Below are 24,121 nucleotides of genomic sequence, written 5' to 3'. Positions count from 1 at the left end.
GCTTGAATTATATGTATTTATGTGCTCATAGTTGAGAGCATTATTGAGTGACGTGATCTGTAGGTGGGGAAGGTCAGAACAATCAATAGTATTCAGACATACCAGGGGTAGGAGATCAGGTCATGGTCAAGATTTTAAATGAAAAGACAGGATTAGCACCCCGATGGCAAGGGCCCTATGAGGTCCTAATGACAAGGACACTTGCGCACGTGTGGATATAAGAGGGAAGGGTAGTTGAAAATATTGGTCCCAACTTAAACCTTTTAAAGGCGCAAAGGATAATAAGGACTAACCAGTCATGACCGGCGTCCTCTGTGATTTCTCCCAACAGTGTAATGATGAATTGGAGAGATGGAATCATCGCAACCATCCTCTAGGGAACTGTGGCAGCCTGGGAAAAGCCTCTGATAGTTATTAGAAACAACACCTGTTAGCATCCTGGCCAGTACATACAGCTGCCCAAAGGAGGCCATGGAGAGTGGGTAAGGAGACCCAATGTCCGGATATTGGACAGGATGACCGGAGACAGCCATCGCATCATCTCGATTAGTTTGAGGAATGTGATAACACAGGTATCACTGTCCAGACCAGGTCTTACATTCTGCCTGCCAAACCCGTGGTCCTCGTGTAGAGACGACGTAGGCTCTTGGCTGTATGAGCCTGCAGGCTGCATTAACTCCTCTTGTCAGTGTCACATACACAAGTCTAACTTGACCTGTATTACCAGTACGGGTAATGATACGATGTTAAAAACGTTGATGACCCACTGCGAGTGGAGGAGAGAAAATAATAAAGTTTCTGATGACCCTGCCCCAGTAACATACCAATGAGAATTATCAAGGGGGATGTAAATTCAAATCATTAGGAATAGAATAGACTGGGTGGGTATACCAGGTGGGATCCCGGGAATACTTGGTGACCAGTAAGAATACCACCTGACTGATGACAACACGGCAATGTTGTACAGAATCACAGCATTTCATTGTCTGCTCAGGCAACAGCTTAAAGCCCATCAGTAATAGTTCTGCCATTGTAGTGTCAGTGAATCCTCTGGAAAAGGCCTTCAAGGCAGTCCAAACCTCCCTCACACAATGGTCTTTCCTGACAGATAAAACGGAAGTTTAGAGTGTGGCAACAATCACACTTTCTGTCTGCATATAATTGACTTATTTACTGTTGGAGACTTCCACATAGCTGGTAGGGCTCTCACTGGATACATGTTTAGCCCACGGTGGGACAAAACGCAAAGCATAGATGATGCGCAGGAGAGATAGCCTGGAAGGAAGGCGATAGGTAAGGCCCTGATTATGGCCAATAAATATGTGAAGGAAAGTTACCAGGCAGTAACCAGTGGGAGAGTACAAATACACCAGGCAACAGAGAAAGCCAGGAAGCTGGAGGATTCAGCACAAGGCAGTGAAACAATAGCAAGAATGCGGTACGAGTAGTGGGACAGAGAGAGATATGTGGCAGCAGGTGCATCCATTGTAGTGTTGCTAATCAGCCTGTGTATCTGCTGTTCCCAGAAACTGATGATGTCTCAAGCAGAGCTAATGGTAATGCTGGCCACCAAAAGATACAATCCAATGCCCACAGGGTCACGCACCTACTTACGGGGGGGCAACCTCAGAGAGGTAATAATGATGTAATGTAGGTAGAATCAGTCCCAGGCTCAGCCTAGATCACTAAGACCTCAGTAAGGCCATAAGAGGACCTCAGGAAGGGATTTGAAGTTTGTCGAGTCCCAGATCCTCAGATTGTTCGACAGGTGGAGGATTCAGGGAATGACCACCTGGGCCACCTGGGCCAGATCGTATCTGACCAGGGGTCAAAAGTGGGGTCTAAAGTAGGGAATCATGGAATAATTAGCAAGAAGAATGTTGAAAACTGCCAACATTGTACATAATGTGTTACCTCAACCTGTTTTTCAGAAGTGTGAAGCAATGGGCCATGTGAAGATATAATTAAAGTGAGACATGACTGGGGAAGGAACAAGAACGAAGAAGGAAATTGAACGATCAAACCACAAACTGATGGCCTTGGAACGGTTAGATGATTAAAAAATAGCTGATATGTAGAAACAAAGTATGTTGGAATAAGCAGCTGGCCAAGTGAATATGTGAAAATAGTTGACGCAGAGAATGTCACGTGAAGTTAAAGTATAAGTATGTGAATTGAACAAAGGAGTTTTGAGTTGCCTCTTGGATCTCACTGAGAAATGTACTCCCCTGTATGCATACTTGTATCTCTGAATAAATTTTCCTTAGTTCACCTACAGCCGTCTCGTGTGAAGTGCTTTCAAGAATACTCCACAACACACGCACACAAGAAAAGATGGAGAGTAGAGGGTCGTGTGCAATATTGATTCCAATTGTAAAGAGTTCAGTCTTTAAAAAAAAGCTTTAGAAGTTTTTTTGTGAGGAAATCTTTCATCCGTACAGGTCTGAATGTTCATTGTCTTGAAAAGGATGAAGTGTCATAGGCTCCTTGTGGTTAAGCCTCAGTCTGAAGTTGGTGGTGGGAAATCCTGGTTCCCCTTGCAATTTTTCTGCTGCAGTCGTTAAAAGATGTTATCACTGAGGCTTCTGCTTAGTTGGCACTGTCTCATAGCTGGTCTGCCTGGAAAAGACCTTCTTTGGCTGCTCATTGGCTGTTCTCTATCTCTCTCTCTCCAGAGAAATACCTTTTAAGGGAGAAACTCGCCAGGTTGGGGTGTCGGTCAGGTGACTAAGGGCTCTGTCCCCTGGGGTGATTTATACAATGTTCCAGGACATGGGAACCAATTGTTACATGATGGTGTCTAAATATGGTCCATTTTGATAAATAGGTGTTCGTACCTATAATTTTGGCCTTGGCTTTGGAGTCAATCTGTCTGCAAACGTCTTTGTTAGCTCCATGCCTGTCGATAGGAGTTGTTAGCATGGAATGGGCTGTTTTTTCTATTTCAATGTGCTTTCCCCAAAGCTAATTCAGATGTGGATAATGGGTTTAATCTTCAATAGACATACATGTTTATTGACAATACAGGAGGGGTCACTTGACCTTTACTCCATTTTGTCTGCGGCACGAAGGTGTCCATTTTTTGTAGCTCGGTTCAACAGTTGAGTTTTATTTCATAATTCTTCCAGTTCATTTAATAATTCACCACTTCCCTTCGTGGCATGACAACTCCTAGATATAAATTCCAGTGCTTTGTTAGAATTTTTAATATCTTTACTGACCTACGATGCTGCATTTAATCATTTGTTCACTTGTATCCTCAGATCACTTTTCTCTTCTGCCCCATTCACTTTCTTATTTTCAAAGGAAAGACGATATTTCTATTTTTCCTATCATAGTGCATTATCTCACATTTATCTGTCATATTTCATTTGCCAATGACCACATGCAAATACTGCTGGACCAAGTCTCTGGATTTTCTTGCTTACCGGTGTTTTCCCTGCCAGTGCCTGGTACTGTCAACAGCAGGTGATAGGAAGCTCTGGAAGGTAGTGGTAGTTCCTCGAGGGTGGTGGTAGCCCTGGAAATTGGCAGTAGGCACTGGTGAGTGGCAGTAGAATGCCCATGCAGCTGGATGGAGGGAGAGGAGTTATTAGTGGTCTCATCTCCCTTCCTGTCGATCTCAATTACTAATCTTTTAAGGCTTTAGGATTAGACTGAGGCTAAAAATGAATTCCATTCCTCCCTTTCTGGGCTCTTCTGTTCCCTTTAAATACCCCCATTCTCTCAAAATCCCCTTTTCCTCAGGTGCTGTGGTGACAGTCTCATTGGAGAAATTCCAGAATTTTCTGGCTTTGCAGCATAGGCCTCCCTCTTGGTGGCAAGGATCACTGTAGGAGATTTACTTGCACAGCGAATGAGCTCTGACCATGAAATCAGGTTGGGGGTTAATTCAAGGTCAAAGTGCCGAGCAGAAGTCTTGTCTCCCCAGTATCCAACATCAAGAAAATACAGGCCTTAGTGTCAAATCTCAAAGTTACAGGATTGAAAGTCATGGCTCATAGAGGAAGAACAATGTATATTGATCCAATGATGTATTAAAGTAAAAGAGAACAATACTGAGCTCCTGTAATAGATGAATATCTGATCCAAGATCACTCCAAATGAACAAAGAGTTCCAGTTATTGGGAACGCTGAGGAATGTAAAATCCATCTGAATGATCTGTCACAATTGCAGATGGCCAAGAATAAATTGTGTAGAAATGAAAGCCAAGGGTGGAAGTATAACATGCAGAAAATTATAACTTGCTAAAAGGAGAAAGATGCAAAGTTTTACACTAATATAAGAAGTGGAGACCACAGAGCTGATTCTACAATGCATTCTCTTGAGAGGTGGATTTGGACTTCATACTTGCTGGCTGTCTATCTTTTGGGAAAAACTTCAGAACATGTCAGTAACCGCATATAAAAATCAACGACTGATCCCCAGCCAGCAGCTCAGTGAGGTCCTCCAATGAGCAGCTGAACAATGCAGTCCAGAAAGGTCTCAAGTTCAACCCCTGGTCTATAAAGAGATAGTGATGGAGACTCTCCAATTGACCTCAGTACCCATAGGTTTGGGAGGGGAAAACTGGCTGGGATTCCTGTTTCTGATCTCTCCAGCGGTGCTGACTAGATCTGCTTGAATGTGGTGGCTGGACAATAACAGATTCGCGTTTGTGAGGCCGTGCAGACAAGGGAGGAATGGAATTCATTTTTATGGGCGGCACAGTGACGCAGTGGTTAGCACCGCAGCCTCACAGCACCAGAGACCCGGGTTCGATTCTGGGTACTGCCTGTGCGGAGTTTGCAAGTTCTCCCTGTGTCTGCGTGGGTTTCCACCGCCAAACGACTTGCAGGTTGATAGGTAAATTGGCCATTGTAAATTGCCCCTAGTGTAGGTAGTTGGTAGGAGAATGGTGGGGATGTGGTAGAGAATATGGGGTTAGTGTAGGGTTAGTATAAATGGGTGTTGTTGGTCTGCACAGACTCGGTGGGCCGAAGGGCCTGTTTCAGTGCTGTATCTCTAAATAAATAAATAAAGTCCCAAATTTGGGCAAAGAATGTACAGGGAGGAATAAAAACAGAAACTGCTGGAAACACTCAGCAGTTCTGGCAGCATCTGTGAGGAGAGAAACAGAGTTAACATTTCAGGTCTGTGATCTTTCATCTGAACTCGGTCCAGATCGTGTCTGCATTGTTCACTCAAGAAAAAACAAGCACGAAGCAGCAAGATGGACTCTGCATTAACGTTATTTCAAGGGTTAGGCACCCTGATTGCAGGTAAGGTCATTTTTTTGCAACTTTTCCGTTGCAAAATGTCTGGAAGTACTCTGGAGTATTTTTGAGAGTTCTTGGATTTACTAGAGAGTGTTGCTGCATCCTCATGGTGAGGGACAGGAGGGCAGAGAATGAGGTGACCTTTCCACAGAGTCATAGAATTATACAGGACAGAAACAGGCCCTTCGGCCCATCTTGTCCATGCCAACCATCAAGCACCGAACTATTCTAATCCCATTTTCCAGCACTTGGCTCATAGCCTTAAATGCTATGGCGTTTCAAGTGTTCATCTAAATACTTCTTAAATGTTGTGAGGGTTCCTGCCTCTACCACTCCTTCAGGCAGTCTGTTCCAAATTCCAATTTTCCTCAAATCCCCTCTAAACCTCCTGCCCCTTACCTTAAATCTATGCTCCCTGGTTATTGATCCCTCTGCTAAGGGAAACATTTTTTTTCCCATCTAACCTATCAATGCCCCTCATAATTTTCTATACCTCAGTCATGTCCCCTGTCAGCCTTCTCTGCTCTAAGGAAAACAACCCTCGCCTTTTCAGTCTCTCTTCATAGCTGAAATGCTCCAGCCCAGGCAACATCCTGGTGAATCTCCTCTGCACCCTCTCCAGTGCAATCACATCCTTCCTGTAATGTGGTGCCCAGAACTGTACACAGTACTTCAGCTGTGGCCTAACTAGCATTTTATACAGCTCCATCATAACCTCCCTGCTCTTATATTCTCTGCCTCGGCTGATAAAAGCAAGTGTCCCATATGCCTTCCTAACCACCTTATCTAACTGTGCTGCTGCCTTCAGTGATCTATAGACAAGTACACCGAGATCCCTCTGACTTTCTGTACTTCCTAGGGTCCTCCCATCCATTGTATATTCCCTTACCTTGTTAGTCCACCCAAAATGCATCACCTCACACTTCTCAGGATTAAATTCCATTTGCCACTGCTCTGCCCATCTTACCAGCCCATCTATATCGTCCCATAATCTAAGGCTTTCCTCCTCACTATTTACGACACCACCAATTTTAATGTCATCTGCGAACTTCCTTAGCATACCTCCTATATTCACGTCTAAATCGTTAATGTACACTACAAACAGCAAGGGTCCCAGCACCGATCCCTGAGGTACACCACTGGTCACAGGCTTCGACTCACAAAAACAACCCTCTGCCTCCTGCCACGAAGCCAATTTTGGATCCACATTGTCAATGTTCTCCATGATGCCAGATGCCAAGGGCCCCATTGCAATCAATCCATAGGGCTCAGGAGATGCAGGCGTCTTATTCTGCCACTGGATTTGCCCATGCTCCATTCTATTGTGTACTACCTTGTCTTGCAAGAGAGAGGTCAGAATGTCACTGCTTGTGTAGCACTGTATTTGGGTGATGTGTCTGCCATAGCTGAATAGCTGGAGATATGTGAAGGCAGTGAGAGGTGGGTGTGAGGCTGGCAGCATTGTTAGGTGTGTGAAGGTTGTGGTGGAATATCTGATTATTAGACCTGAGTCCTGAGTGCCAGCGAATGTTGTCAGATGAGTGATGGGGATGCATTGAGCAGCGTGAAGTGTTGATGGTGTGGTGGGTCGGAGATTTCATGTTCTGACCAACTGCATGAGCTCATTAGACTTCTTGCAACGCTGCTATCAGGTCCTTGGGTCCAGACTCTGAGAGTTGACCTTTCTGGCCACCAGCTCCCACTTCCATCTGAGGGGTGTCCTTGAGGGTCTCCTAGCTCCCTGCAGAACCACGGAATCTCTCCTCCTTCTCACCTGCTCCACTAATGCTTCCAGCACTGCATCTGTCACTCTGGAATCCTCTGTCTACCCTGGTGTTTACGTTATACTAATTTGCATTGCACAAAAATAATGATGCAGCTTTCCTTTAAGAGGGACAGACTGCCTTTAAGAAGAGTAAGCTGGCTGGGCAATGTGACCTACAAACAATGCTGCTGGGCCCTCCTGCTGTGTGTAGGGGCCACAGGCAGTGTTCAGGATCAGACATCAAAGCGGAAACTGCTCAGGCCAATGCCATAATCTTTCAGTTGAGGTGGCGACATGATGCTTGTGTTGTCCACCTTGAACTGAATGGACGCAGACAGGTCACAAGTCATGACCTCCATGTCCAAAACTTGGGGCTAACCAAATTCTAGCCCCATATGTTCTACCAAAGTGCCCCAAACAACTCGTGCAAACACGCAGCTGATATGTGACTCATTTGATGGCCAACATGGAACACAGCAACATGAAAGGGATATGTGCAAGAAAGAAGATAATGTGAAACAGCAACATGGCCCATTGAAATGAGTATGACGGAACCTTAGCAAAGGCCAGCAGTGGGCAAAGTTCCCTGCATTTTCATTTATACCAAGTTTATAGTTCGAAGCAATAAAGTTCAGCAAGACAATCCAGATCGACACGTCTCCCTCTGCCTGCTCCTACACTCAGGTCACAGACACCACCTCCCCCAATGCTGCTCTGGCTGTACACTTTGTTTCCAGGTGACCCTGTCTTCCATGTAGACCCAGCCTTTTGAAACAGGCGGCCGTTTAAGTACCAAATCTGAAATACCAAGCCTAAGGGGTGTGACTACCTCCTGGAACAAAGTGTCCAGGTAACTTTCCCCCACTCCCTGATGCCTCGCAGTGTCTGAGTCTCGAACTCCAGCTTGTCAACTCTGAGCTGAAGTTCCTCGAGCTGCAGACACTTACTGCAGATGTGGTTTCAGTGAATCACACTGGCATCCACCAGCTTCCACTTGCTACAGCTGCAACACATCACCTGCCCTGACATCTCGATTGTGTTTCAAGTTTAAAAATATTACTGAATGATAATTTGTAGTTATATTAATTTGTTTAACTCATTAAGCTACAAGTTTATACATTACTTATATTTCCCCAGTACCAGTTTACACTGCCCCATTTTAGAAAGAAGAAAAATACTTTTTTTTATTCTATCACGGGATGTGGGTGTCGCTGGCTCAGCCAGCATTTATTGCCCATCCCTAATTGCCCTTGAGAAGATGGTGGTGAGCCTCCTTCTTGAACCGCTGCAGTCTTTGTGGTGTATGTACACCCACAGTGCTGTTGTAAAGGGAGTTCCAGAATTTTGACCCAGTAACAGTGAAGCAACAGCAATATAGTTCTAAGTCAGGATGGTGTGTGCCTTGGAGGGGAACTTGCAGGTGGTGGTGTTCCCATGCATCTGCTGTCCTTATCCTTCTAGGTGATATAGATTGTAGATTTGGAAGGTGCTGTCAAAGGAGCCTTGGTGCTTTGCTGCAGTGCATCTTGTAGATGGTACATACAGCTGCCAGTGTGCGTCAGTGGTGGAGGGAGTGAATGTTTGTGGATGGGGTGCCAATCAAGTGGGCTGCTTTGTCCTGGATGGTGTCAAGCTTCTTAATTGTTGTTGGAGCTGCTCTCATCCAGGCAATTGGAGGGTATTCCATCACACTCCTGACATATGCCTTGTATATGGTGGAGAGCCTTTACGGAGTCAGGAGGTGAGTTACTCACTGCAGAATTCCTAGCCTCTGACATGTTCTTGTAGCCATAGTATTTCTGTGGCTGGTGCAGTTCATTTTCTGGTCAATGGTAACCCCCAGGATGTTGATTGTGGGGGATTTTGCGATAGTAATGCCATTGAATGTCAAGGGAAGATGGTTAGATTCTCTCTTGTTTGATGTGATCAGTACCTAGCACTTGTGTGGCGCAAATGTAACTTGCCACTTATCAGCACAAGCCTGAATGTTGTCCAGGTACTGCTTCAGTCTCTGAGGAGTCACGAATGGTGTTGAATATTGTTCAATCGTCAGCAAACATCTTCACTTCTGACCTTAAAGTGGAGGAAAGGTCATTGATGAAAGAGCTGAAGATGGTTGGGCCTAGGACACTACCCTGAGGAACTCCTGCAGAGATATCCTAGAACTGAGATGATTGACCTCCAACAACCACAACCATCTTCCTTTATGCTAGGTCTGAATCTAACCAGTGGAGAGTTTTTCCACTGATTCCCATTGACTCCAGTTTTACGAGGGCTCTTTGATGCCATACTCGGTCAATAGTGTCAAAGGCGGTCACTCCCACCTCACCTCTGGAGTTTAGCTCTTTTGTCCATGTTTCAATCAAGGCTGCAATGAGGTCAAGAGCTGAGTGGCCCTGGCAGAACCCAAACTGAGTGTCAGTGAGCAGGTTATTGCTGAGCAAGTGCCACTTGATAGCACTGTCGACGACCCCTTCCATCACTTTGCTGATGATCGTGAGTAAATTGATAGGGCAGTAATTGGTTGGGTTGAATTTGTCCTGCTTTTTGTGAACAGGACACACCTGGCCAATTTTCCACATTGTCGGATAGATGCCAGTGCTGTAGCTGTTCTGGAATAGCTTTGTTAGGGGCGCTGATTGTTCTGGAGCACAAGTCTTCAGTTCTATTGCCGAAATGTTGTCAGGGCCCATAGCCTTTGCTCTATCCAGTGCCTTCAGTCGTTTCTTGATATCACATGAAGTGAATCAAATTGGCTGAAGACTGGCATCTATGGTGTTCAGGACCTCAGGAAGAGGCCAAGATGAATCATTGACTTCTAGCTGAAGATGGATGCAAATGTTTCAGCCTTGTCTTGCACACAGAGATGCTGGGCTCCCCCATAGTTGAGGATGGGGATGTTTGTGGAGCCTGTCACAGACCTTTAATTATTTTTCTTCTCAGATTAAAAACAGTATGCGTGCCTTTAAGACGCTGTTAACAACAGTGTACCTCCAAGGGAGAGAATGTTTTAGAATTCCTGGAGACACAGTGCACCAGCTGCATTTTTGTTAAAATGGGCAACAGCAGGAGAGAGAAAGGTCACATGGTAATGTTTCCATTTTAACTGTGTGTGAAACTGGCAGAAACCGGCTGAGACCAGTTAGTTTTTGAGAGACTTTCCAGTGAGGCGATCTGAAGAAAAGGAGCTGTATTATTTTCTCTCAGAAAAATTCTACAAGGTGCTACAAGCCACGTTCATTCCTGAGTAAAGAAGAAAAGCTTTTCTTCCTCAATAAATTATTTGTATTGCTGTGCTCATCGTTCAAAGAACTGTTTAATGTGTGCTACAGCTGAAGAGTTGAATGCCTATCTTCTGAAGGACTGTTTTCACCAGATCCATGATAAGACCGCAAATGACCTTTGACTATTTTCACTTTAGAAGACCTCATCCACCAGGAACATAATCCACAAACACTTTCTTATTTTATTTATACTTAAGAGACAGCTAATTTTTAAAAATTCCACTTTAATAAAAAAAACAGTTAACTATTGTTACTTCTGAGTATATGTGTGTGAATGTGGGAGTTAGATTAATATAAGTTATAAGGTCTTTAGAATAGGTTTATCTTAATAGTGTTTAAGATTGCATTTTAATAAATAGTTAATTTATTGTTGTCTAAACATGTCTGGTTTGATCTGTTTCATTCTGGGGTTACTGTTTAATTTGGCAGTTTTCCGATTGGGTGTGAAAGCTTAATAATATGCTACGACCTGCGGAGTGACGGGACTGAATTAACAGTGTGTTGCTCCCATTACAGTTGTAACAAGCCTCCTCACCCAGTTAGTTGTTTAATTGTCCACCGTCATTCACGAGTAGATATGGCAGCACTGCAGAGCTTAGATCTGATCCTTTGCTTGTGGGATCATTTATCTCTATCACATGCTGCTTCTGCTGTTCGACACGCCTGAACTCCTGGCTCCATAGCATTGGACGGGCTGCAGTCTCAGCAGTGGCCACCACTCCCAGTGGAGCTGCTGGGACTAAGAGCTGCCGGCCCACTGATTGGTCGGCAAGTTACTGAGGCAGGATCTCCTCCCTCAAGTGGGTGGAAGTCCTGCCTCGGAACAATTAAATCCCAGGGACCCGTAAAATGCAGGTTGGATCCCCGGGCTATGCGTAAAAGTCAGTGGTGAAGTCTCGTCCGCCTACGGTAAAATCCAGCCCATTGAGTGAATCTCGCACACTACTGCTTTGTTGAGCCGCGTTAAATCCACACATATTCGCAGAGTTTCATTTGGCTTCAGGACAGGAACCATGGCTAATCACCAGTTCATTGGTTGTCTTACCAGAGAGATAATGCCCATTCTTGTCACCTCCTCCAATTGTTTTTGGGCTTTGTTTAATAAGGGATGAGGTATTCCTCTTTGTGTGAAGATACACACTGATTTGTCCCCTTCCTTCAGAGTGATCCTGTACTCCGTCTTTAGTTTTCTGAGCCCTTTGCACAGCTTCAGGAATTCTGTTTGAAAGGAATTGTTAGCCTTTGTTTGCTTGACTTTGGCTACATTTTTAATCAACTGCAGTTGTCAGCAGACATTCCTGCTTAGTAAAGAAAATGCTTGATTGTGCAAGAAATGCAAGTTCTCTACCAGTTGTCTGCCGCTGTGCTGAAGAGTTTCTTGGAGTTTGCCTTTTACTCACAGTTATGTCCTGCCAGGACCGTGCAATTGTATATCTGTCAGTTGCAGGTAATGTCTCTTCACCCAAGGATCTTGGTCAGACAATACCATGATACTCGCCCCTGTGTCAAGCTTAAACTTCATGAGGCGTCCATTCACAGAGATGTCTGCTGTCCAGAAATCTTGGTCTGGATTATTGATTTCTCCCAAGAGCTCTCCTGGTACTTGCCCTTGTGGATATTGCTGTACTTGATTCACTGCTGTTTGAGTGAAGGTTTTCTGCTTTATACTTTTAAGTGCAGAGATTTTGCTGTGGCACATCTTCCCATAATTAAAACACTCAGCTTTACTTGCTGGGCACTGCTCTCGTCTGTGGGTCTTCTTGGCTCCACAACATTGACAAGGTTTTCCTGTGTCATGCATCTTCTCACCTGGATGTTTTTTTCTGTTCCTCAAAGTTTTTCCCTGGCTTTGGCTTCACCAGTTGGTTGGGAATTGGACTCCTTCTCATCCACAGCTTGTCTTCAGCTCGTAGAATGTCCCTATTCTGTTTGTGAACCTCAGCTTGTCTTATAATTTGAATGGCCTTTTCCAGTGTAAGGTCTTCCTTGGATTGCAACAGGTCTGACAAGGATTCATCCGCTGTGCCGATGACTATCCTGTCTCTGATTAGTTCTGCTTTTCATTCACTGTGTTCACAACCTTCTGACAATTTATACAGGTCATTAATATAAGAATCTACAGACTCTCCAATCATCTGCACCCACTTATTAAATTTGGCTCTTTTCAAAATTTCATTGGTAGGCAGATTAAAATATTTATCAAAAGCTTGGAGTACTTTTTGAATTTATCAGAAGCCTCATTGATCCCTTGTCGGACAGTTACATTGTCTGCTATTGCACCTACTGAATACAGGAGGGTGTTCACTTGCTCCATTTCAGATTTGGTCTGGAGTTGAGAAGCAATTCTGAATATTAAGAACCTTATTCTCCATATTAGCCAATTTTGGACCTGATTGAGACCTTCTTGGTTCTGGAAACTCTCAGGCATTCCCAATTTTGGATCCATATTGCTTCCTTTCGTTTTTTAGACTTTGCTAAGGTGGTCCTTGGCTCGAGGTGTTTGCGTTCTGTTTGGGGCTTTCCCACGCTCTCCGACCTTTCACGCACTTTCTGACAAATACCAAGCTTTTTTCCCTCGGTGAGGCTGAGCAATGGCTGCCACTGTACTCGCCTCTCGTCGCCGATTCGACTGAGATCGCTTTCTGCACCTGATTTTTTTCCCAGTGCACCGTTTAAACAAATGGCCAATTTCACTGTCCCACCGATCCTGGATCGTCGTCTGGCATGAAGACTCAGACCCAACCGCTGGATGTGCTGGATGTACTGACGCAGAGTCTCCCATTGCTGTGGTGTGGTCTCCAGAGCCTCTTCACAGCCTCTTCTGCCAGTAAGTCATTTTCTTACTGTACTGGACCAGTATTTATCTTTAAATTTCTCTGCTTTACCCCTGGTGTTCCTTCAAAAGGTAAGGAGATCTTCAAATTCTCCTATAATAATAGCAAAATACTGCAGATGCTGGAAATCTGAAATAAAAACAAGAAATGCTGCAACCACTCAGCAGGTCTGGCAGCATCTGTGGAAAGAGAAGCAGAGTTAACGTTTCGGGTCACTGACCCTTCTTCAAATTCTCCTGATCCCTTTCACAGCAGCCACCATATTGCGTTGTCGTGTTTGTATTAGTAGTGTTTAAGGGCGTTCTACAGAAAGTCTTCAATTCCGGTAAAGGTTAACAATAAATCTTTATTATTCACAGTTACTATATACACTCTCCACAAGCCACTTAAACTAGTATCCTTCGTGCTGCTATACCTTCTCCTTCTCAAGTCTATCTCATGTGACTGTTACATCATCACTTGCACAGTGGGAGGGGTCTCATTGTCTTTGGTATTAACTCTTTACATCCTTATACTACACCTCGGTTGATGCTGGAGGTCTGTCCAGTTTCATTCCTTTTAGACTTTTCTTTTGTGATTTGGTACAACTGAATGGCTTGCCAGGCCATTTCAGAGGGCATTTAAGAGTCAACCACATTGCTGTGGGTCTGGAGTCATACATAGGCCAGACCAGATAAGGACAGCAGATTTCCTTCCCTAAAGGACATTAGTGAACCAGATGGGTTTTTATGACAATCTACAATGGTTTCATAGTCACCATTACCGAGAACATACGGACATACAAATTCAGAGCAGGAGTAGACCACTCGACCCCTCGAACCTGCTCCGCCATTCAATAAGTTCATGGCTGAACTGATTACTCCACATTTCCACCTACCTCCGATAACCTTCCACCCCCTTGCTTATCAAGAATCTATCTACCTCTTCCATAAAAATATTCAAAGACTCTGCTTCCACTGCCTTTTGAGGAAGAGAATTCCAAAGACTCACGATCCTCTGAGAGAAAAGATTTCTCCTCATCTCTGTCTTAAATGGGCGACACCTTATTTTTAAACAGTGACCCCTAGTTCTAGATTCTTCCACAAGGGAAAACATCCTTTCCACATCCACCCTGTCAAGACCCCCCAGGATCTTATATGTTTCAATCAAGACGCCTCTTACTTTTCTAAATTCCAGCGGATACAACCTAGCCTGTCCAATCTTTCCTCGTAAGACAGGCCACCCATTCCAGGTATCAGTCTAGTAGACCTTCTCTGTACTGCCTCCAAAGCATTTACATCCTTCCTTAAATAAGGAGACCAGTACTGTACACAGTACTCCAGATGTGGTTTCACCAATGTCCTGTATAGCTGAAGCATAACCTCCCTACTTTTGTATTCAATTCCCCTTGTGATAAATGATAACATTCTATTAGCTTTCCTAATTACGTGCTGTATCTGCATACTAACTTTTGCGATTCATTGACTCATGCACTAGGACACCCAGATTCCTCTGCATCTCAGAGCTCTGCAATCTCTCACAATTTAGATAATATGCTTCTGTTTTATTCTTCCTGCCAAAGTGGACAATTTCCCACTTTCCCACTTTCCCACATTATCCTCCATTTCCCAGGTCTTTGCCCACTCACTTAACCGATCTGTATTCCTTTGTAGCCTCCTTATGTCCTTTTCACAAGTTACTTTCCTACCTATCTTTCTGTCCTCAGCAAATTTAGCGACCATACCTTCATCTAAGTCATTTATATAAATTGTAAAAAGTTGAGGCCCCCAGCACAGATCCCTGTGGCACACCACCTGTTACGTCTTGCCAACCAGAAAATGACCCATTTATGCCGACTGTCTGTTTGCTGTTAGCTAACCAATCTTCGATCCATGCCAATATGTTACCCCCTACACTATGAGCTTTTATTTTCTGCAATAACCTTTGATGTAGCACCTTATCAAATGCCTTCTGGGAATCCAAGTACAATACATCCACTGGTTCCCCTTTATCCACAGCACATGTAACTCCCTCAAAGAACTCCAATAACTTGGTTAAACATGATTTCCCTTTCACAAAACCATGTTGAGTCTTCCTGATTACCTTGAATTTTTCTAAATACCCTGCTCAAACATTTTCCCTGAGACAGATGTTAAGCTAACTGGCCTGTAGTTTCCTGCTTTCTGTCTCCCTCCCTTTTTGAATAAAGGAGTTACATTTGCTATTTTCCAATCTAAAGGAACCTTCCCTGGATCTTGGGAATTTTGGAAAATTAAAACTAACGCATCAACTATCTCACTAGCCACTTCTTCTAACACCCGAAGATGAAGTCCATCAGGACCTGGGGACGTGTCATCCCGCAGCTCCAACAATTTGTTCAGTACCACGTCCCTGATGATTGTAATTTTCTTGAGTTCCTCCCTCCCTTCCATTTCCTGACTTACAGCTAATACTAGGATGTTACGTGTTTACTCAGTAGTGAAGACTGATACAAAATATCTTTTCAATTCATCAGCCATCTCCTTTTTATCCATCAATAATTCCCTAGACTCACTTTTTATAGGAGCAATGCTCACTTTGTTAACTTTTTTCTTTTTAATATATTTATAGATGCTCTTGCTATCTATCTTTATATTTCTAGCTAGCTTTCTCTTGTACTCTAACTTTACCTTCCTTCTCAATCTTTTAGTCCTTCTTTGCTGTTTTTTATGTTCCGTCCAATCTTCTGGCCTGCCTCCCACCTTTGCACAATTATAGGCTTTTCCTTTAAGTTTTATATATCTTTAACTGTTTTACTTAACCACGAATGGCGGGTCCCACCCTTGGAAATTTTCTTTCTCGTTGAAATGTACCTATTCTGTATATTCTGAAATATCCCCTTAAAAGTCTGCCACTGCATCTCTATTGACCTATCCCTAAACCTGCTTTGCCAGTTCACTTCAGCTCGCTCTGCTTTCATTCCCTCATAATTGCTCTTATTTAAGTTTAAAATACTAGTCTCGAACCCACTCTTCTCTCCTTCAAACTGAATGTAAAATTCAATCATATTCTGATCGCTGCTACCTAGGGACACTTTAACTATGAGGTCATTAATTATTCCTATCTCATTCCACAATACCAGGTCTAGTATAGCCTGCTCTCTGGTTGGATCCAGAACGTATTGTTCCAAGAAATTATCCCAAAATCATTCCATGTACTCATCTAGGCTACCTCTGCCCATCTGATTTTTCCAGTCTATATGTAGGTTAAAATCCCCCACAATTATCACTATACCTTTCTGACAAGCTGCCATTATTTCTTCCTTTATACCCCTTCCCACAGTGTAGTTAATGTTAGGTAGCCTGTGCACCACTCCCACATGTGACTTCTTGTCTTTATGATTTCTCATCTCTACCCAAACTGCTTCATCATCCTGGTCTCCTGAACTTAGGTCATCCCTCTCTATTGCGCTAATGCCATCATTAATTAACAGAGCTACCCCTCCACCGTTTCCTAGCTTCCTGTCCTTCCTAAATGCCAGATATCCTTCAATATTCAGGTCCCAATCAATGTCGTCCTGTAACCTGTAATGGCTATCTTCTTTGGCCTCCTTGTCTCGGGAGATAATGGGTAAGCACTTGGAGGTGGTCAGTGGTTTGTAAAGCAGCGCCTGGAGTAGCTATAAAGACCAATTCTCGAGTGACAGACTCTTCCACAGGTGCTGCAGAAAAAATTGGTTGTCGAGGCTGTTACACAATTGGCTCTCCCCTTGCGCTTCTGTCTTTTTTCCTGCCAACTGCTAAGTCTCTTTGACTCGCCACACTTCAGCCCCGCCTTTATGGCTGCCCATCAGCTCTGGCGATCGCTGGCAACTGACTCCCATGACTTGTGATCAATGTCACAGGACTTCATGTCGCGTTTGCAGACGTCTTTAAAGCGGAGACATGGACGGCTGGTAGGTCTGATACCAGTGGCGAGCTCGCTGCACAATGAGTCCTTGGGGATCCTGCCATCTTCCATGCGGCTCACATGGCCAAGCCATCTCAAGCGCCGCTGATTCAGTCGTGTGTATAAGCTGGGGATGTTGGCTGCCTCGAGGACTTCTGTGTTGGAGATGCGGTCCTGTCACCTGATGGCAAGGATTCTCTGGAGGCAGCGAAGATGGAATGAATTGAGACGTCGCTCTTGGCTGACATACGTTGTCCAGGCCTCGCTGCCGTCGAGCAAGGTACTGAGGACACAGGCTTGATACACTCGGATTTTTGTGTTCCGTGTCAGTGCGCCATTTTCCCACACTCTCTTGGCCAGTCTGGACATCTCAGTGGAAGCCTTTCCCATGCGCTTGTTGATTTCTGCATCGAGAGACAGCTTACTGGTGATAGTTGAGCCTAGGTAGGTGAACTCTTGAACCACTTCCAGAGTGTGGTCACCGATATTGATGGATGGAGCATTTCTGACGTCCAGTCCCATGATGTTCATTTTCTTGAGGCTGATGGTTAGGACAAATTCATTGCAGGCAGCCGCAAACCTGTCGAGGAGACTCTGCAGACACTCTTCAGTGTGAGATCTTAATGCAGCATCGTCAGCAAAGAGGAGTTCCCTGTTGTGGACTTTCCATACTTTGGTCTTCGCTCTTAGACGGGCAAGGTTGAACAACCTGCCACCTGATCTTGTGTGCAGCAAAATTCCTTCTTCTGAAGACTTGAACGCGTGTGAGAGCAGCAGAGAGAAGAAAATCCCAAACAGTGTAGGTGCGAGAACACAGCCCTGTTTCATGCCACACAGGATAGGAAATGGGTCTGATGAGGTGCCGCTATGCTCAATTGTGCCTTTCATATTGTCATGGAATGAGGTGATGATACTTAGTAGTTTTGGTGGACATCCGATCTTTGTTAGTAGTCTGAAGAGACCACGTCTGCTGCCGAGGTCAAAGGCTTTGGTGAGATCAATGAAAGCAATGTCGAGGGGCATCTGTTGTTTGCGGTATTTCTCCTGTAGCTGACGAAGGGAGAACAGCATGTCAACGGTCGATCTCTCTGCTCGAAAGCCACACTGTGCCTCAGGGTAGATGCGCTCAGCCAGCTTCTGGAGCCTGTTTAAAGCGACTCGAGCAAAGACTTTTCCCACTATGCTGAGCAGGGAGATTCCACGGTAGTTGTTGCAGTCACCACGGTCACCTTTGTTCTTATAGAGGGTGTTGATATTGGCATTGCGCATGTCCTGTGGTACTGCTCCCTCATCCCAGCACAGGCAAAGCAGTTCGTAGAGTGCTGAAAGTATAGCAGGCTTGGCACTCTTGATTATTTCAGGGGTAATGCTGTCCTTTCCAGGGGCTTTTCCGCTGGCTAGAGAATCAGTGGCATCACTGAGTTCTGATTTTGTTGGCTGTATGTCCAGCTCATCCATGACTGGCAGAGACTGGGCTGCATTGAGGGCGGTGTCAGTGACAACATTTTCCCTGGAGTACAGTTCTAGGTAGTGCTCAACCCAGCGGTCCATTTGCTTGCTTTGGTCAGTGATTGTGTCCCCTGATTTAGATTTGAGGGGGGCGATCTTCTTGATGGTTGGCCCAAAAGCTCTCTTAATGCCATCATACATTCCAATGATGTTTCCGGTGTCAGAGGCCAGCTGAATATGACTGCATAGATGTTGCCAGTAGTCATTTGCGCAGCGCCTGGCTGTTCTTTGTGCAGCGCTTCTGGCTGTTTTAAGTGCTCCGGATGTTAACTCGCTGGGGGCTTTTTTGTAGTTCAGCAGTGCAATGCGCTTAGTGGCTATGACAGCTTCCAGATCTTCAAAGTGAGATTGAAACCAGTCTGCAGTCCGCTTCACACGTTTGCCATAGGTGGTCATAGGCTGACTCATAGATGGCGTCTCTGATGTGGGCCCACTTGGTCTCTGCATCCCCTGCGGGAGTGTTTTGAAGAGCTTTTCCAAGTCAATTTAGAAATTTTTGTAACAGCTGTGGAAAAGAAATTCTGCTCGTGTTGATGCGCGGGTGGCCCTTCTGCTTGGAGTGATGCAGCTTCTTTGGTTTGAGGCTAACGTTGCTGCACACCAGGGAGTGGTCGGTGTCGCAGTCCGCACTGTGGAAGCTGCGTGTGATTTGAACACAGTTTAAGGAGGCTCGCCTTGTGATGATGAGGTCCAGCTGGTGCCAACGACGTGATCTTGGGTGCCTCCAAGAAACCTGGTGACAGGGTTTAGTGTGAAAGAATGAGTTGGTGATGCAGAGGTTATGATAGGTACACAACTCAAGCGGTCTCTGTCCATTCTCATTCATCCTTCCAATGCCATAGCGCCCAAGGCAGGAGGGCAATGAGTCATGGTCGGCCCCAACCCTGGCATTAAATTGCCCCCAGCAGGAACAGATGTTCGGTATTTGGGATGCTACCAATGATATTATGGAGTTCCTCGTAGAACTGGTCTTTATCTTCAGGTGGGGAGCAGAGTGTTGGAGCATAGATGCTGAGTAGGTGTACTGGACCAGAGGTGGTGAGCAGTCGGATGGACAGTATGCGTTCTGAGCCATTTGAAGGTGGCTCTATCATGCTGAGCAAAGAGTTTCTGATGGCGAAGCCCACTCCATGCTGTCTTAGTTCTTCAGGAACCCTACCCTGCCAGAAGAAGGTGTAGTCTTGCTCTGTTAGAGATCTGCTCGCTGGGAGGCGAGTCTCCTGAAGTGCTGCAATGTCCACATTGAGTCTACTGAGCTCGTTGTTAATGATGGCGGTCTTCCGAGAATCGTTGATTTGTGTAAGGTCTTCCGACAGGCCAGGACACATAGTTCTGACGTTCCAGCTTGCAAAACGAAGGGCTGGTACCTTCTTTCCTTTTTTCGTGCTGTTTGGTGTGGTGTTGCAGTCCACTTTTCGGGCAATAACCCTGAGCTCCAAGCACCCATTGAAGCAGGTGGACTGTGGGGGGACAGAACCTTATTGACTGGGGGTTTCCCGGTTTGAGGCGGGCGGTAGATGTCCAGTGAGACGCAATGACCTCTCCCACCGACAAAGGCAGCCCGTGGCGCCCAATCTCTACGCCAATTGAGCTGGACTTATAACCTGTAACTGCTGCCTTCCGTGTTGTTTCGGTTGCTGTGAGGCGACTTTGGAGTGACCTCTCCAGGGCCCTTGCCTGGGTGAATGTATGGAGGTTGTGAGTTGCCCAAGCGTCAACACCCCCCTCTCGGCCTTCTGGTGGGGTCCAAAGGAGTGCAGAGCACGATATTTGGCACCGGTATGGCTGAAGGAACTGCCGGAAACATGCCTAAAGTGACACATGACCGCCTACGGGGTTCCGCTCCGGATTGTCTGTTAGGGTTTACTGCCTTAGCCTTGGACTCCCCCAAGACGCCAACAAGGCAGTGGGGTTGTTAGGGCCCCTGCTCAGGGCTAGGTGGATGCCGGTGGGAGGAGGGGGTGCGAGGGGGAGGGGTGGAGGGAAGGGGGTGCGAGGGGGAGCTGGGAAGGGGGCTGTAGAGGGGTGGGGGGGTTCAGGGGAAGGGGGTGCAGGAGGAAGATGGTGTAAGGGGGGAGCTGGGAAGGGGTTGCGAGGGGGGAGGGGGTGGGGTAAGAGGGTGCGGGGGGGGTTGAGCTGGGAGGGGGGAGCTGGGAAGGGGAAGCGGGGGGGGGGGTGAAGGGGATGCAGGGAATAAAACATTTCATCAGTTCCCACCATCCATGCCGGGAAAGCTCAACCGCGTCCTCCGGGAGGTGGGTGACAGCCTCGGGCGCCAGTACCAGCAGGAATTCGTAGACATTGAGCTGACAGTATTGGAGGCTGCAGGGAGCTGGCAGTATTGGAGGGTACAGGGAGTGGCAGTATTGGAGGGTACAGGGAGTGGCAGTATTGGGGGGGGAGCAGGGCGCTGGCAGTATTGGAGGGTACAGGGAGTGGCAGTATTGGGGGGGGGAGCAGGGAGCTGGCAGTATTGGGGGAACAGGGTCTAACAGTCCTGTGAGTCCAGGTATTTTGGATTTAAATATCCTGTTTCATCCACTTTCAAACCTCCTGTTTCCAATTTCTACTGTCTTCCCACCATCAGCGTTTGTCTGTCTCTGTTCAGGAGGTGATTGACTGCAAAACAATGAATTTCCAGTATACAATGTTTTCTATCCAATGAAACAGAATAAAATCTATTATTTTACACCATTGCTGTCTCTCGGTGTTGTTTGCCAGAATGAGTTCCACATTCTAACCTCTCTCTGGTTAAAAAAGTTGCTCCTGAATTCCCTATTGGATTTAATGTTGATTATTGTATGTTCTGATCTCACCCACAATTGGAAGAATCTTCTCAACATCTACTCTCTCAAACCTCTTCATATCCTTAAAGACATTCATGAGGTCACCAAAGAGCCCCAGCCTGTTTAGCCTTTCCTGATAAGTTTATCCTCTCAGTTCTGGTAAATCTATTTTGCACCTTCTCCACTGGCTCGAGATCCTTTTCTGAATATGGAGGCTCGAACCGTTCAGTGTACGTCGAGTGTGGCCTCAACAAGATTGTACAGCAGTTCAACAGAAATTCACTGCTTTTCAATTCTAACCCTCTGGAAATAAATCCAGCTGCTTGATTTGCTTTGTTTAAGTCTTTATTCACCTGTGTCACTACTTTTAGTGATTTTTCATATTTTTGCCTCATTGTTCCTATTATCCACAAATCTTCATTGAATTTCTCCAATCAGGTTATCAGCCCTGTCACATCACCATAACGGCTGGAACCAGTGACACATGGACTCATCTGTGACTTCAACCCTGGAGCATTATCCGTCTTCAACACACCCAGACAGTACTGGGTAACACATCCACATTCAGAGACACTCACCTACAGACAGTACTGGGTAACGCACCCACATTCAGAGACACACACCTCCAGACAGTACTGGGTGACACACCCACACTCAGAGACACAAACCTACAGACAGTACTGGGTGACACACCCACACTCAGAGACACACACCTACAGACAATACTGGGGAACGCACCCACTCTCAGAGACACACACCTACAGACAGTACTGGGTAACGCACCCACATTCAGAGACACACACCTCCAGACAGTACTGGGTGACACATCCACACTCAGAGACACACACCTACAGACAGTACTGGGTGACACACCCACACTCAGAGACACACACCTACAGACAATACTGGGGAACGCACCCACTCTCAGAGACACACACCTACAGACAGTACTGGGTAACACATCCACACTCAGACACACACCTACAGACAGTACTGGGTAACACACCCACACTCAGAGACACGCACCTACAGACAGTACTGGGTAATACACCCACACTCAGAGACACACACCTACAGACAGTACTGGGTAACGCACCCACATTCAGAGACACTCACCTACAGACAGTACTGGGGAACGCACCCACACTCAGAGACACACACCTACAGACAGTACTGGGTAACACACCCACACTCAGAGACACACACCTACAGACAGTACTGGGTAACACACCCACACTCAGAGACACACACCTACAGACAGTACTGGGTAACGCACCCACATTCAGAGACACTCACCTACAGACAGTACTGGGTAATACACCCACACTCAGAGACACACACCGACAGACAGTACTGGGTAACACACCCACACTCAGAGACACACACCTACAGACAGTACTGGGTAACACACCCACACTCAGAGACACACACCGACAGACAGTACTGGGTAACACACCCACACTCAGAGACACACACCTACAGACAGTACTGGGTAACGCACCCACATTCAGAGACACTCACCTACAGACAGTACTGGGTAATACACCCACACTCAGAGACACACACCGACAGACAGTACTGGGTAACACACCCACACTCAGAGACACACACCTACAGACAGTACTGGGGAACGCACCCACTCTCAGAGACACACACCTACAGACAGTACTGGGTAACACACCCACACTCAGAGACACACACCTACAGACAGTACTGGGTAATACACCCACACTCAGAGACACACACCTACAGACAGTACTGGGTAACGCACCCACATTCAGAGACACTCACCTACAGACAGTACTGGGTAATACAACCACACTCAGAGACACACACCGACAGACAGTACTGGGTGACACACCTACACTCAGAGACACGCACCTACAGACAGTACTGGGGAACGCACCCACTCTCAGAGACACTCACCTACAGACAGTACTGGGTAACACATCCACACTCAGAGTCACACACCTACAGACAGTACTGGGGAACGCACCCACTCTCAGAGACACACACCTGCAGACAGTCCTGGGTAACACACCCACACTCAGAGACACTCACCTACAGACAGTACTGGGTAATACACCCACATTCAGAGACACACACCTACAGACAGTACTGGGTAACACACCCACACTCAGAGACACACACCTACAGACAGCACTGGGGAACGCACCCACTCTCAGAGACACACACCTACAGACAGTACTGGGTAACACACCCACACTCAGAGACACACACCTACAGACAGTACTGGGTAACACACCCACACTCAGAGACACACACCTGCAGACAGTACTGGGTAACACACCCACACTCAGAGACACACACCTACAGACAGTACTGGGTAACACACCCACACTCAGAGACACACACCTACAGACAGTACTGGGTAACAGACCCACACTCAGAGACACACACCTACAGACAGTACTGGGTAATACACCCACACTCAGAGACACACACCTACAGACAGTACTGGGTAATGCACCCACACTCAGAGACACACACCTACAGACAGTACTGGGGAACGCACCCACTCTCAGAGACACACACCTACAGACAGTCCTGGGTAATACACCCACATTCAGAGACACTCACCTACAGACAGTACTGGGTAACACACCCACACTCAGAGACACACACTGACAGACAGTACTGGGTAACACACCCACATTCAGAGACACTCACTGACAGACAGTACTGGGTAACACACCCACACTCAGAGACACACACCTACAGACAGTACTGGGTAACACATCCACACTCAGAGACACT

At 46.1% G+C, this 24,121-nt stretch overlaps 1 long non-coding RNA gene across 1 annotated transcript; it reads left to right on the top strand.

The window, feature by feature from the left end:
• Positions 1-1,185: 1,185 nt before the first annotated feature.
• LOC137372605 (uncharacterized) lies at positions 1,186-2,275 on the top strand. The gene is made up of 2 exons (XR_010975460.1): positions 1,186-1,293; positions 1,932-2,275. It is a non-coding gene; the product is annotated as an uncharacterized lncRNA (long non-coding RNA).
• The last annotated feature ends 21,846 nt before the right edge of the window (positions 2,276-24,121 follow it).

The sequence above is a fragment of the Heterodontus francisci genome, chromosome 8, assembly GCF_036365525.1.
Source record: "Heterodontus francisci isolate sHetFra1 chromosome 8, sHetFra1.hap1, whole genome shotgun sequence".
Lineage (NCBI taxonomy): Eukaryota > Metazoa > Chordata > Chondrichthyes > Heterodontiformes > Heterodontidae > Heterodontus > Heterodontus francisci.
Note: the sequence above shows the minus strand (reverse complement) of the source record. Positions and strands in the feature narration are given on the sequence as shown.